This window comes from Canis aureus, chromosome 23 (genome assembly GCF_053574225.1).
Source record: "Canis aureus isolate CA01 chromosome 23, VMU_Caureus_v.1.0, whole genome shotgun sequence".
Lineage (NCBI taxonomy): Eukaryota > Metazoa > Chordata > Mammalia > Carnivora > Canidae > Canis > Canis aureus.
The window spans coordinates 29,031,896-29,045,300 of NC_135633.1; the positions used below are offsets into that span (position 1 = coordinate 29,031,896).

Below are 13,405 nucleotides of genomic sequence, written 5' to 3' on the forward strand. Positions count from 1 at the left end.
ATATTTCCCACACATTTCTTCTCCCTTGCCTTATTTGATTTACCACAGCAAGATCAAAAAGATTTTATGATTCTCTAAGATATAATTTTTGAACAGTATGCTATATGGTAGTGATTTTGTTTGTAGAAAATAAGGAGGGAAAAAAAAAATAAGCAGGGGTTGATGGAGTACCATTCCAGGTAAATCATGGGTCAGTAGAAATCCATATGACATGGACTTATAATAAGAATTTTCACCTTTGGGGAAGCCTGGGTGGCTCAGCGGTTTAGCGCCGCCTCCAGCCCAGGGCCTGATCTGGAGACCCAGGTTTGAGTCCCGCATCAGGCTCCCTGCATGGAGCCTGTTTCTCCCTCTGCCTGTGTCTCTGCCTCTCTCTCTCTCTCTCTCTGTCATGAATAAATAAATAAAATCTTTTTTAAAAAAGATTCTTATAAAAATAAAAAAAAATTTTCACCTTTGATTTAGTAATTCTTCTTGGAAAGTCTATCATAAGGAAATACTTCTAACTTCGTGAAAACAGTTAAAGGTGTTTATCATAACTGAAAATAGCTATCTAGGGGTAGGTTAAATAAACTGAGGAGCATCCATGGTCATTAAAGTGTTTATGAAGATTGGGTAATAGTACAGAAGTACATTTGCCATTAGTGAAGAAAGGAGGATATGAAGTTAAATGTATATGCTACAGTTATGGAAAATTAAAATTTTAAAGGCAAAAATAAACATTGACCCTTAATGTAGGGGGGAAATACTGCCCAGATGTATGCCAAAATTGTGTTATATGTTTGTTTTGTGGGATTTTGCACAATTTTTCTACTTCTCTATTTCTTTTTATTGAGTACATTATTGCTTTTATAATAAAATGTATATATATATAAATATATAATAATATTTAAAATATATACTAAAGTATATAATTATATATTTTTTCAGGTAACAACCAAGGCCTAGTACGATTTCTTGACATTCTCAAAATGGCACCAATGCTTTGTGGCAAACCTGGGACTAGAAACCACATTCTTTAATCTATCGGTTAGTGCTAGGCTTCTACCATCAAATTGTAATGATATGCCAGCAGGTATAAAGATTCCAGCTTTCAAGAGGTTACCTAGGTACATTTTTTTCTTAATACTATGTGTTTTCCCTTTGGTATTCATTAGTTCTTCGTAAAATGAACAAAGGTTTTTTTTTTTGTACTTTTGAAAATACAACAGTGTTCCATTGGCTGCGTAGGTTTTAGGGCAGTATAATGTGGTCAGAAACACAAGCACAGATGGACATAAGGTAAATTCTTGATTCAGTATTGTCATTTGATGACTGCAATATTCTGTAAGAAATTTCTCTCTGGGCCTCAATGTCTTTATGTATATAATGGGGCTTAAAGAGGTCTATTGTGCAACATGATGTTGTTGTTGCCTTTTATAAACAACTCTGGGGATCCCCGGGTGGCGCAGCGGTTTGGCGCCTGCCTTTGGCCCAGGGCGCGATCCTGGAGACCCGGGATCGAATCCCACATCGGGCTGCCGGTGCATGGAGCCTGCTTCTCCCTCTGCCTATGTCTCTGCCTCTCTCTCTCTCTCTCTCTGTGACTATCATAAATAAATAAAAATTAAAAAAAAAATTATAAACAACTCTGAAGTATTTCTGTCTTTCTCCCCATTGTGTTTACCTTTACAGAAAATAGTTGTAGCTCGTTTTTAGACCACCTTGCTAGGCCACTTAATGTATATAGAGAAAGCCATATATTCATCCTAGCTTCGGTTTTGCCTCAAACTATTTCTCTGGAGTTTTCTAACTCAGTGTGCCTCTTAACCTACAGTAGGCAAGTCTCTTCATCTTTCTAAGCCCTAGGTCCTTCTAAAATAAGAATGTTGAGGTAAATAATCTCTCCGTTTCCTTTTAGCAATAATGTTCTATGATTCTTCCCAGTCTTGTTTTGAGCCATGCATGATAAAAACAAAACAAAACAAAAACCCCAGCACACACACACACTCCAATTGGTTTCTCTTAAAGTAGTGGTGATGGAAATGCAAATTGATAAAAATCATTTTAGAAAACAATTTGGCATTATCCAGTGAGGTTGAAGATACGCATATGAGAATGTTTATGGCAGCAGTAATCGTAATAGCCAGAGACTGGAAACAGCTTAAACTCTGTCAGCAATATGTTTATCATTAATCATGATATATTTATGTAATGGAATACTGTGTAGCCATAGAACCATAGCTGTATGCAATGATAAAGATGGATTTCGCAAACATAATGTTGAGTAAAAGAAGCAAAACAAAAGAGAATTTCCACAATGTTACTCCATTTATGTATAGTTTTCAAAAATTAGCAAGGTTAAACTATATTGTGAGGCATGGAAACTATACAAAAAGTAAGCATGGTCACCACCTCTAGGAGAGAAGAGGGATAATAATGAGAAAGGGGCTTCTGGGGATCTTCTGGGGCACCCAGAGCATTCTGTGTCTTAACTGAAGCTGCACAGGGGTTTGCTTCATTATGGTTTTTAAGCAATGCACATACGTGTTTTAAGCATTTTGCTCTATGTATGTTTTATCTTCACGTGAAAACATTATAGAATAACAACAATTTAAGAAGTATATGTAGTACCGTTTCAGCGAATTCTTCTAGTCTCTGAAAAATACTTGCTTACTACTAAAGACTTGATATTTCAGTGTCCTATACCAGAAGAAAAAGGATTTTGAACTAGAACACTTGGAAATCTTAGCTTCACAAATAAGAATGGTGTTTTTATTGACTATCTCTATGCAAAGCACTTTTATTCTTTATCCACAATATTCCTAATAACCCTTTCAGGTTTTTATTATTATCCTCATTTGTAAAATGAGGATACTAAGGCTTAGGGTTGTTAAATTACTCCTTGGTTGATGAGGAATTCTAAATAAATCACTGAAACAAATAAGCATTGGAGTATTTTTGATAGTTTCTTTCTCCAGGTTATGGAAAGATAAATTGGAAACAATATTTGTGACCATTTAAGGACATTTAATATAAAAATAAACTCCGAATCAATGAATAGACTGAGTTTTGGATAGATCTCTTTTCTTTAAGATGTACTTAAAAGGGTACCTGGGTGGCTCAGTCGGTTAAGCATCCTACTCTTGATTTCGGCTCAAGTCATGATCTCAGGGTCCTGGAATCAAGCCCCTCGTTAGTCTCTGTGCTCAGCAGGGAGTCAGCTTGAGATTTCTCTCTCTCCTCCATTTCCGCCTCCCCCAATGCTCATGTGCACATGCGCTCTCTCTCTTTCTCCCTCTCAAATAAATAAATGAATCTTAAAAATGTGCCTGGGGATCCCTGGGTGACGCAGCGGTTTGGCGCCTGCCTTTGGCCCAGGGTGCGATCCTGGAGTCCCGGGATTGAATCCCATGTCGGGCTCCCGGTGCGTGGAGCCTGTTTCTCCCTCTGCCTATGTCTCTGCCTCTCTCTCTCTCTCTCTCTCTCTCTCTCTCTCTGTGTGACTATCATGAATAGATAAAAATTTAGAAAAAAAAAATGTGCCTGAAAGTATGGAAGGTATTTGAAATGCCTAGTAGTAAATGAATTTGTGGGTATTTGGGCATTTACCACTTACAGGTCAAGCCTCCACACTGAGTGTTAAAATTGAACGTAATTAGAAGAGAAAGTGAGAGAAGCAGTCTATCTATTTTTGATAGACTAATTGTAGTGGTCACTTTATCCAAAGTTTGCTGAACTATGACCACTAAACTAACCACGGAAAGGAAATTACATTGTATAGCCAAGCCAAAAACCCAAGTTTTTTAGATTTAGTTTGCAGTGTCACTTAGGATTCTTCTTAAAGTCTTGTGAGCCTTCACCTTCTTTTAATAAGCCTTCATAATGATGAGGTCCCCCGAGAATGAAATCATCTGAGTGGAATGTGCCTGCGTCTTAAAATCTGATAAACATCACTTCATGGTATTTAGGAGATTAAAAGAGACTTAAAACACGTAAATGTTACTTTCAGGTTATTATAGCCAAGGAAGCCTGTGGCCCAGCTATCAAAACAGCTTAGCTTCAGCAAGTTCCAAGCAATGGGCTTAGCCAAATTGGTTAGCCCTGCTTTAGGACTGACTGCACTGTCTTTTGTGTTGACCCTTAACTTGTGATATAGAATATAATTGTTTCATCTCTGAGACACATTTATGTGTCCCTTTGCCCTGACACTAATTCATCATTTGCTTTATAGTAATTCCACTCAGACATCACCATCAAGCCCCATTGGAAGTGAATAAAGGATGTGAGTGGATATATTTCCTAATCAGTGACATTAGTTTATATCTCCTTATTAAAATACCCATTAAATTCATACTGGGAGAGATAACATGAACACTAATGCACTTTCCGTCTTCCATCAGTGCTTTTTTATTTATTTCTATAAAGAAGTTATTAATATCTGAATTTAAGAGGTTAAGAGAATGCAAAGCTTTTAGTAATGGTCTAAGATCTCTATTCTGGTAAGATACGGAAGATGTAAGAAACAAAGACATTCATTATTATGTTGTCATTTTTATTCTCAATCTCTCCCTAAAACATAGCCATTAAAAATAGATGTTTAAATCATTTATTTTAAAAGTTAATATCTTACTTTTACATAATCTCCTTTTCTAAACAAAATACATTATTCTAGTTTCCCTGTACTTTATAAGTTGTCTTGGTTTTCTACTTTTAATCTAAAACTCAGAACATATACGGAGTTTGTGTACCTCTTCCATATGCCAGCCAAAAAGTATTAATTAAATGTACTATATACGAGGCTCTGGTGGGTGAGGGGGTATAAGGGAAGTTGTTCCATCTGAAAAATAGCCCACATGTGTGTAAAATCTAATTATTCTGATGAATTCCCCACCATACTGCCTTAACCAAGATAGAAGTTGAATAAATATCTCTTCAGTTTCATTATCATATCCATTTGAGACGTTTGGCAAAGTTGCTAATGTGACTTTCCATTTGAGGAATCCATAAATTACTGCCTTCTGGGGCTGTGGTAGCACCATGACAACATGGTACCCTTTTGTTATACTTTGGAGTTTTGCTGTTACTGCCTTTTTTAAAACTGGTGATTTGAAGTTAATAGTACCAATAAGTGGCAATTTTGCAAACCTGCTAGCCCATACACTTCTGTTAGTCTCACTACCAGCATCATTACCTTCTGGTCTTCATTCTTAATGTATTATCCCAGGTGCAGAATGAAAACGACAGTAGCAGGCTTTTAAAATTTGTTTCTTGTATCAAAATTCCTCTACTGTGAGGAAAATACAATGTGTTAGACTCACTGTAGTTAATCCCATACCAACATTCTCTTCCTCCAAAATAACCACATGATCAGGACCAGTATCCACATTCACTAACTACCTTAGCTTAAATTCAACAAGAAGCAGAGGGAATTAAATGTACAAAGATTTATTGGAGGAGGGAGCAGAAGAAGGTAGAAAGAGCCTTCAGACTTGATGCAGATATATTTGTAGTAGGAGAAAGGGAAGGAAGGAGCACTGAGTAGGAAGAGTCTTAGACTGCAACTCAGTTCTAAGGAAGATTCACCCAGTTTGATGGAAAGTCCTCAAACCAGTTGACCACTGGAGGAATCCCATGTCTCACCTAAATATGATAGTCAATAACTGGGAGCAGCCTATAGGAATGGGTGGCATGAATAGAGTGAAGATCCAAACATAAAAGTAGTTGGAGCCATTAGCTAGTTATATTCCCTGCCACGGGAGATCTATGGGGCACATTTCATTGCTTCTGTACTAGTTGCATGACTTCAGATAAGTTTAACACCTCTCTGAACCTCAGTTGTGAATGGTATTACTGCCAATAGAGGGTAATTGTATAGATCAAATAAAATATGTAAAAGCCTTGGGACATAATAATAAATAAATGTTAGTTTCCTTTGTGGACCCCTTCTATAATGCTAGGTGATTATTTTCTAACTTATTTTTTCCTAGAAATAACATCTTTTGGTATAAATTGTGCTGAGATTGTCTATACCAGGACTACTCAGTGTGGTCATTAGACCAGCAGGCAGTCTGTAGGCACAGAGCTGCTTGTTAGCAGTGTGCAGCAAGATAAGGAATTTGTACCAAAATCAGCTATATCAGTAAACATACTGCTTAGCTCAGATGCATTTTTTTTAATATGGAGATGTTCTCAATGAAGGAAGTAGTGTATTTATTTATATTCTGGCACAAGCTCCGTATTTATTGCATACTGGCACTTTGAGCAGCATTGGGGTTTAGTAAAATATAAAAGAAAGATATATGGGTCTTTATTAGATATATTTCTGCTTGTCTATTATAGAGGAAACCACTTTAAGCTGGACATTGGCAGTTCATGTTACTTAGTGGCAACCGGTGGCACTTTTAACATTTGTCAGTTTCAGGGCCTGTGATCAAATATCAAAGTAGGCAGCTTGGTTATTGTCATATTTCCAAGTCCTTTTCCCAACTCATTTATTAGCATATATTCATTGAGCTGCTATCTACGAGATACCATGTACCTGCTGATACCCAGTGTTTTCATACTGCTGTGTCACAACCTTGCTAAACCCCCAAATTGTGAGGCCACACCAAAATCCACCTCCCTTCCCAGTTCCAGAGTGTTCAAAGTCCCATTCCCTCAGGAAGCAGATAGGTAACTAATTAAGAAGAAAGTATCTGATTTTAATAAGTAATACAAAGGGGACTTTCTTCCTAGTTACTTATTGGTAATTTGAAATTTGAGACTGTTAATGGAACTGTGTGAGACATATTTTTGAACTGTGGATACCCTAGCTTAATCCACGAGCTATAATCTTTCTTTAGTTCTTTTCACCATGTATTCCAGAAATATTTGTCATTACATCTGTAAAGGTGCTGACCTCCGCCCTAAAGTCGGTGTTGGGTTTTTCCCACAACCTTTTACTTCGTTTGGTAACTTCTGTAGAATATTGGGCAGGAAGACATGAATCCAGGAAGCCAATCAGACACATTCCTTGTATGTTTAAGGATTTAAAATATTGCCTATAAATTGTTTTTAATTGCAGATATCCTTTTGTATTTGAAACTAGATGGAGATTTCGGTATATTTTTTTCCCCTTTATATTCCCAGATCTTTGATGGCTTGTTAACATGATGTAGTAGATTAGGAATATGTAGTTGTGCCTTCATACTTTTAAAAACTAAAGTACATGTTTCATAAAATTAAAGTGTCCCAAGAGTCGGTTAATATAAAGTAATATTTTACCAAGGTCATAAGTGATTTAATATGAAAGATCATATTTTCTCGTAACCATAACAGACTTAACAAAACCTAGGCAGACAAATTGCTAGTTTAGAAGTGATCTGAACTTTTTATCCCCCAAAAAACAAAAACCCACGAGATTGTATATATATATATATATACAATATATATATATATATATATATATATATATATATATATATATATATGGCAACAGGCATTATTTGATTGATCCCCAAGGTTATGGATCTAGCAGCAGCTATTATAACATGCTTTGTTTTTATTATTGCACTGTTTAGTTAGTCATCCAAATTCTAGCCATTTCTGTTTATAGCAAGAAATAGCATCCCAGCCTGGGCAGCACAGCTAGTCATACCTTTTTATTGATGTAATTGGACTTATTTTGGTTCCTTTCCTAGTGTCGAACATTTTGTGAAGCCCTAACATAAATTATTGGCTTGTATAACCCACTGCATCACCTTCACCCAGAGATTTGCTGCCTATGCAGTTCCTTAATTTTCAAGTGTGAGAGATTTATTTTTCCTTAGTGAGTCTTAATGTTTCTTCACGCATGCACACACACACAGTTGTGAATGTGTGTGGGTACACAGAAATGCCAATGAGAAAGTCAGACATGTTCTTGGATAATTCCTGCACAAGATTCTGGAGAAGGCTTTAAGCTAATAGGTACTTGTTGCTGTGCTCTTGAATTGACCTGATCTTGAGCATTTTAGTAGTATTTTAAGATTTTGCTCCAGTTTTGCTTATTTTTCCTAGGAATTCTGACTTATCAGGACTCTGTACACTTCATGTCCTCCGTGAATACTTATTGACTGCATAACCGACCAATTGATTGATATTCAATGAGCCAATGTAAACGGTCAAGATCCTACTACAAACATTGTGTGAGGCAAGGTCCTTCAATCCTCTTTACACCCTATAAGATAAATGGAAGTATCCCCACTTTATAAATGAGGACTTTGAAGCATAGAAAAATTAAACAATTTGACTAAAGTCGTACAGTTTACAAATGGAGAGTCAGGATACTTTATCAAAAGATTTTTTGAGGGGGCAGAGGGAGAGAGAGAATCTCAAGCAGAGTCTCTGCTAAGCACAGAGCCCAATGCAGGGCTCAGTCCCACGACTCTGAGATCATGACCTGAGCCAAAATCAAGAGTTGGCCACCCAGGTGCCCCTAACAAAATACTTTTATATGCATTATTCTTTTTGATCCTTATAATGGTCCTTGAAGTAGATGGAATATAAATTATTTTCTATTCTCATTTTAGCACTAAAGAAATTTAGTAAGTTAGCCATGGTCACTGCATCCTCCCCGGTTCAGTTCAGTATTACCCTCTGAACCCTGGTATTTCTTGGCATTTATAAAAGTTCATCTGGCATTGGTCACAACATTGTAATACCCCTGTGGTTTCACACTGGCTGATTTTTGTTAAGAGATTCTTCATTGTTTCCAAGGTAGAGTCCCTGCTCAAGTACTTGCATTCAAGGAAGCACTCTTTGAAAAAACAATGCGGAAGGTGAGGGAAACCTTACAAATCTGTTCATGTCAACCCCCTACTTAAAACCTTTTAATAATTTTCAGGAGTACTCAGTTGGTTAAGGGTCCAACTCTTGATTTAAGCTCAGGTAGTGATCTCAGGGTCGTAAGGTCAAACCCCATGTTGGGTTCTGCGCTGGGTGTGGAGCCTGCTTAAGCTTCTCTCTCCCTCTGCTTCTGCCCCTATCCCAACCTCACATGTGCTCTCTCAGAAAAACAAACAAAACCTCTTAATAGTTTTCAGTAGACTATCATCCCACAGACTTTCTCCCTCAAAAAATAACAGTAACAATAAGCCTTCACATGTTCTTCCTCCCTTTTTAGCCTCACCTCCTGCCAAACTCCTGCCACTGGCTCTTTATGCCAGGAAAACTAAACCACTACACTGATGTGAGCCCCACCTTCTGTTTTTGCTTTCATATATACTCCTTTTGCCTGAAATCTCACCCTGTCATCTGTGCTAAACCCCTATCATTTTCCACACTATCCAGCTGGGCCATTCTCTTCCATGAAGCTTTTCTTTACCCTCCTGGACAGAGTTATCATCCATCTTCTGATCTCCCTGCCGAACTTTTCTTTAAAAACAGTCAGACATATCAATATTCTTACATTTCCATTATTATTTATATGTGTGTGTCTCCCCTTAAGGTGAGCCTTAAGGGCCAGAGGCAGAAGCTTTCTCATCGCCTTGTCCTACCACAGTGCCTAGCACATCAAATGGAAAGGGTTAGTGCATGGAAGGAAGGGTTAGTGCATGGAAGATAGAATGAATCAGTGACCTTCCTACTTGGATGAAGGACTGAAAATTCAACCCTGAAAGGAATAGCCTGCCACTTGAAAAGAGAAGAGGCAATGCACATTTATATCAAATGAAATTACTGTCTTTGCTTATATGTGCTTGGCTTTGTATGTGTCCAGGAAGATAATGCAGGGCTTTGAGGAGTGGAGAAAGGTTAAGGAAGAATTAAACAGTAGGTGAGCATTTTTCCCAAAATATATGCCCATGGTAGTAAGTTATTAATAAGTTACTGGGTGCCATTTTCTCTTCTTCTAGTCAAAACCATGCAAAAGTTTATTTCTATTCATTCTGCTAGGTACTCAGTGGATCCTTTCAGTCTCAAAACTCAAGTCATGAAGTGCTGGAAAATTTCCTTGAATTATTTCATTGATGATTTCTTCTTTATTTTATCCCTCTTTTGGGACTACTATTATTTAGTATTAGATTTCCTGCACTTATCCTCTCGTGTTCTTCTTTCTTCTCGTGTTTTCCAATCTCTTTTTGTTCTACCTCCTGAGAGATTCCCTGAACTCTGCATCTTGCCCCTTCTGTTTGTTATTTTTCATTTTCTGATTTCATATTTTAAATTTCTAAGAGCTCCTTTTCTCTGAGTAGCATCCTGTTGTTTTATGTATGTAGTATCTTACCTGCATATTAATGATTTGAAAATTTTTTATTCTTATTTTTGGTTTTGATATATTACCTGCATCAGGCTTTTCTTAGGACTATGGTAATACTTGATTGCATATTTATTTTTAAGAAGAGAGGATTAGAAACATGGGAAGCTTTTAGTGTGTGGATAGAGGTTGTTAACTCTGGAGTTCACTGTAGGGTAATTTGTCTGTGCTCTTTTCATTGGGGAATAAATACCATAAGTCTTTTCTCTTGGGCTTGTCGAGTATCTTGCAGTTATCCAGCTGTAAAGTAGAAGCCTGTAAAGTATTTGCCTGTGTTCTGGAAGCAGAGTGGGGGGAAGATGGCTGGAGGTCTCCACATTTAATATGCATATGTTCACTTAGTCACCTTGTTCTCAACACAGTGCCTTGGTCCTTAATTGTGCTAATGTTTCCCTTTCCAAAGAATAAAATTCAAGTTTATTTGTTAGTGTGTAATAGTGGTTATCACCTGGCTCTCTGGAGTTGGGAGAGGATCTGGAGATATAATTGTCCTATAGATTTTCAACCAGTATTCCTGTTCTTTTTTTAAAATATTGAGCTATAGTTGGCATACAACAGTATATTAATTTCAAGTACACAGCATAACAATCTAGTGTTTATATACATTGCAGAATGATCACCCAGTTTTCTGTTCTTAACCCCAATTTTGCAGTTTTGCTGCCACTTTGAGAAATACATGGGGTCGTCAGTTTCTGAGCCTTCTGGGGGTTATTGAAGTATATAGTTCAAATTGCTTCTCATTGTCCCTTTGCTGGCTTAACAACTCAACTTTTTAAAGTCTGCTAAGTTAGGTTATTTGCCACTTGTTTATGCTCTTTTCAGTTTCCAAAATGTTGTTATTATATCCTCCCTTATTGTCTTTCTTTTATTTATACATCTGCACAATACATACAGTGAAAAATAGTTTAAAACCTTACTGTCTTCTCATTAGAAACAATCGAAGCATAAAGATAGAACATCTCATTCCTGCTTTGTTATTGGAATTTCGGGAGTAAATGTACCTGTTCAATCCGCCAACTTAACCCATAAGTCCCCAAAATAAGTTTTTAAATGGAGAAATTAGGTTTTTTAAATGTATGAGAAAACAGTGAATTTTAAAATATTCTCTTTATTTTAACCAAATTCAATCTGATTTTAACTGCATTTTCAGCAGTAAAAGAATGAGATCTGAGTGCTACTAGTGAATGTCCCAAAGTCAAAAACAGGCTTTGCTGAATATTTGTCTTTTCCTGGTCAAGAATTAAAGTCCACTGGGTCATGGAATGTAGAGATCAGAGACACCTCCTCTAATTTCCAACACTTTTCCATAGTATCCCTAAGAGATAGTCATCATGCTTCTTAAAACTAATCGACGAGGAATATATTACCTTCTGAGACACTTCATATATTTAGATCATTTATGAAGGAAGCAAGGGAAATGGGAGGCTAGTTCTGACTCTGTAATGTTTATCCATAATATATATGCTATCAAGAAGATAAACAGTATCTTGGGAGCAGCAATATTTGATATTCATGGGCTTTATTTTTTTTTAAGATTTTCTTTATTTATTCATGAGAGACACAGAGAGAGAGAGAGGCAGAGGCACAGGCAGAGGGAGAAGCAGGCTCCACGCAGGGAGCCCGACGTGGGACTCTATCCTGGGTCTCCAGGATCACACCCTGGGCTGAAGGCAGGCACCAAACCGCTGAACCACCCACGCTGCCCATATTCGGCTTTAAATTAGAGTTTTATTTGTTTTAATAGCTGTAGAACTTTTAGGAAATACTTATTCTCTGAACCTATATTTTCATCTATGAAGCAAAAATAATACTTTGAGGGTTAATAAACTTTAAACACCATAAAGTATTGAAGAACCTGACAGGGATCCCTGGGTGGCGCAGCGGTTTGGCGCCTGCCTTTGGCCCAGGGCGCGATCCTGGAGACCCGGGATCAAATCTCACGTCAGGCTCCCGGTGCATGGAGCCTGCTTCTCCCTCTGCCTGTGTCTCTACCTCTCTCTCTCTCTCTCTCTCTGTATGACTATCATAAATTTAAAAAAAATAAAAATAAAAAAAAATGAAGAACCTGACAAAGAGCTTAGGACTGGGAGACTGATCATTAAATGATACCCATTATCCTTCTTACTGATTCAACCAGGGAGAGCTTTTCTTCAGTAGTAAACCTGAAGAGAGGGTAAAGTTTTATTAGAAAAGCCAGAGAGATGGAAAGGACTAGGTTACACCTTCCAGACTGAAGGAAGAGCGTGACAAAAGCATAGCTTTTAAAAAACTAAAGTCTGAAGCTTAAAGGATAGGCACATATTTCTAGGAGTTGGGATTATGGAGCATGTGAAATGATACAGTATAATGTGACTGAGGCTAAAGGTCTGGACATAGGGCACCTTAGCAGAAGAAAAGTTGGTATTCTCACATACTGTATCATTCAGTAAGACACAGACAAAACAACTGTTGGAGAGTCCAAGAGCCCTTCTCTTTTAAGGCTTACTTAATATGACTTTATAACAACTTGACCTGATAGAGATCAAAATTGTAATGAAAGTTATTGGTAAACCTGAAATGTGTTTGTTTTATATAGTTTAGACAAGTCAAAAACGTAAGTAAAGATTATGTCCAAAGGAAGAAAATATCTATCTTTATATCTGAAAGACTTCTAGACAAGTCAAAAATATAAGTAAAGATTATGTCCAAGGGAAGAAGATTATCTATCTTTCTATCAAGGGGGAAAAAAGGAGTAAAATTTGCTGACAGATTAAATTAATACCAATAGGTAGAAATCAGAAAGGGGACATTTTTAGTCCATGTGAAAAATCATGATTTTGCGGATAGAACCCCCCAATATGGGAATGAAAAACTTGGGGGGAATTAAGTATCTAAATGATATGAGAGGCTAAATGATTTTGTCAAGGATGCTACGTAACCCAGATGTTTTGTGAAAACGTGAAGCCAAGTGCCTTCTAAGGTTACACTCAACCGCCTCTGATTCTGTGCCATCCAGGGCTCTTGCTATCATCCACATGTACACCTTACTTCAGATTTTGCCAGAACAACAGCCTGTTCTGCAAATGAGGACATTGAGGATAGTTACAAATACCCTGAGGCAGTCCCTTCCTTGAGCTAACAGTTTCTGCTGCTGTGTAGACTTCCAGCAGC

The 13,405-nt window shown here is 37.3% G+C and overlaps 1 protein-coding gene across 6 annotated transcripts in view; it reads left to right on the top strand.

Annotated features, from left to right (window-relative positions):
* Positions 1-13,405, top strand: part of UVRAG (UV radiation resistance associated) — a 313,421-nt gene that overhangs the window by 254,077 nt on the left and 45,939 nt on the right. The window contains exon 14 of one of the 6 annotated variants that reach the window (XR_013362269.1): positions 931-1,109. The exons of the other annotated variants lie outside the window; for them this stretch is intronic. The gene's annotated coding sequence lies outside the window, so the exon portion shown is untranslated. The remainder of the gene's footprint in view (positions 1-930; positions 1,110-13,405) is intronic. 6 annotated transcript variants of the gene reach the window in all.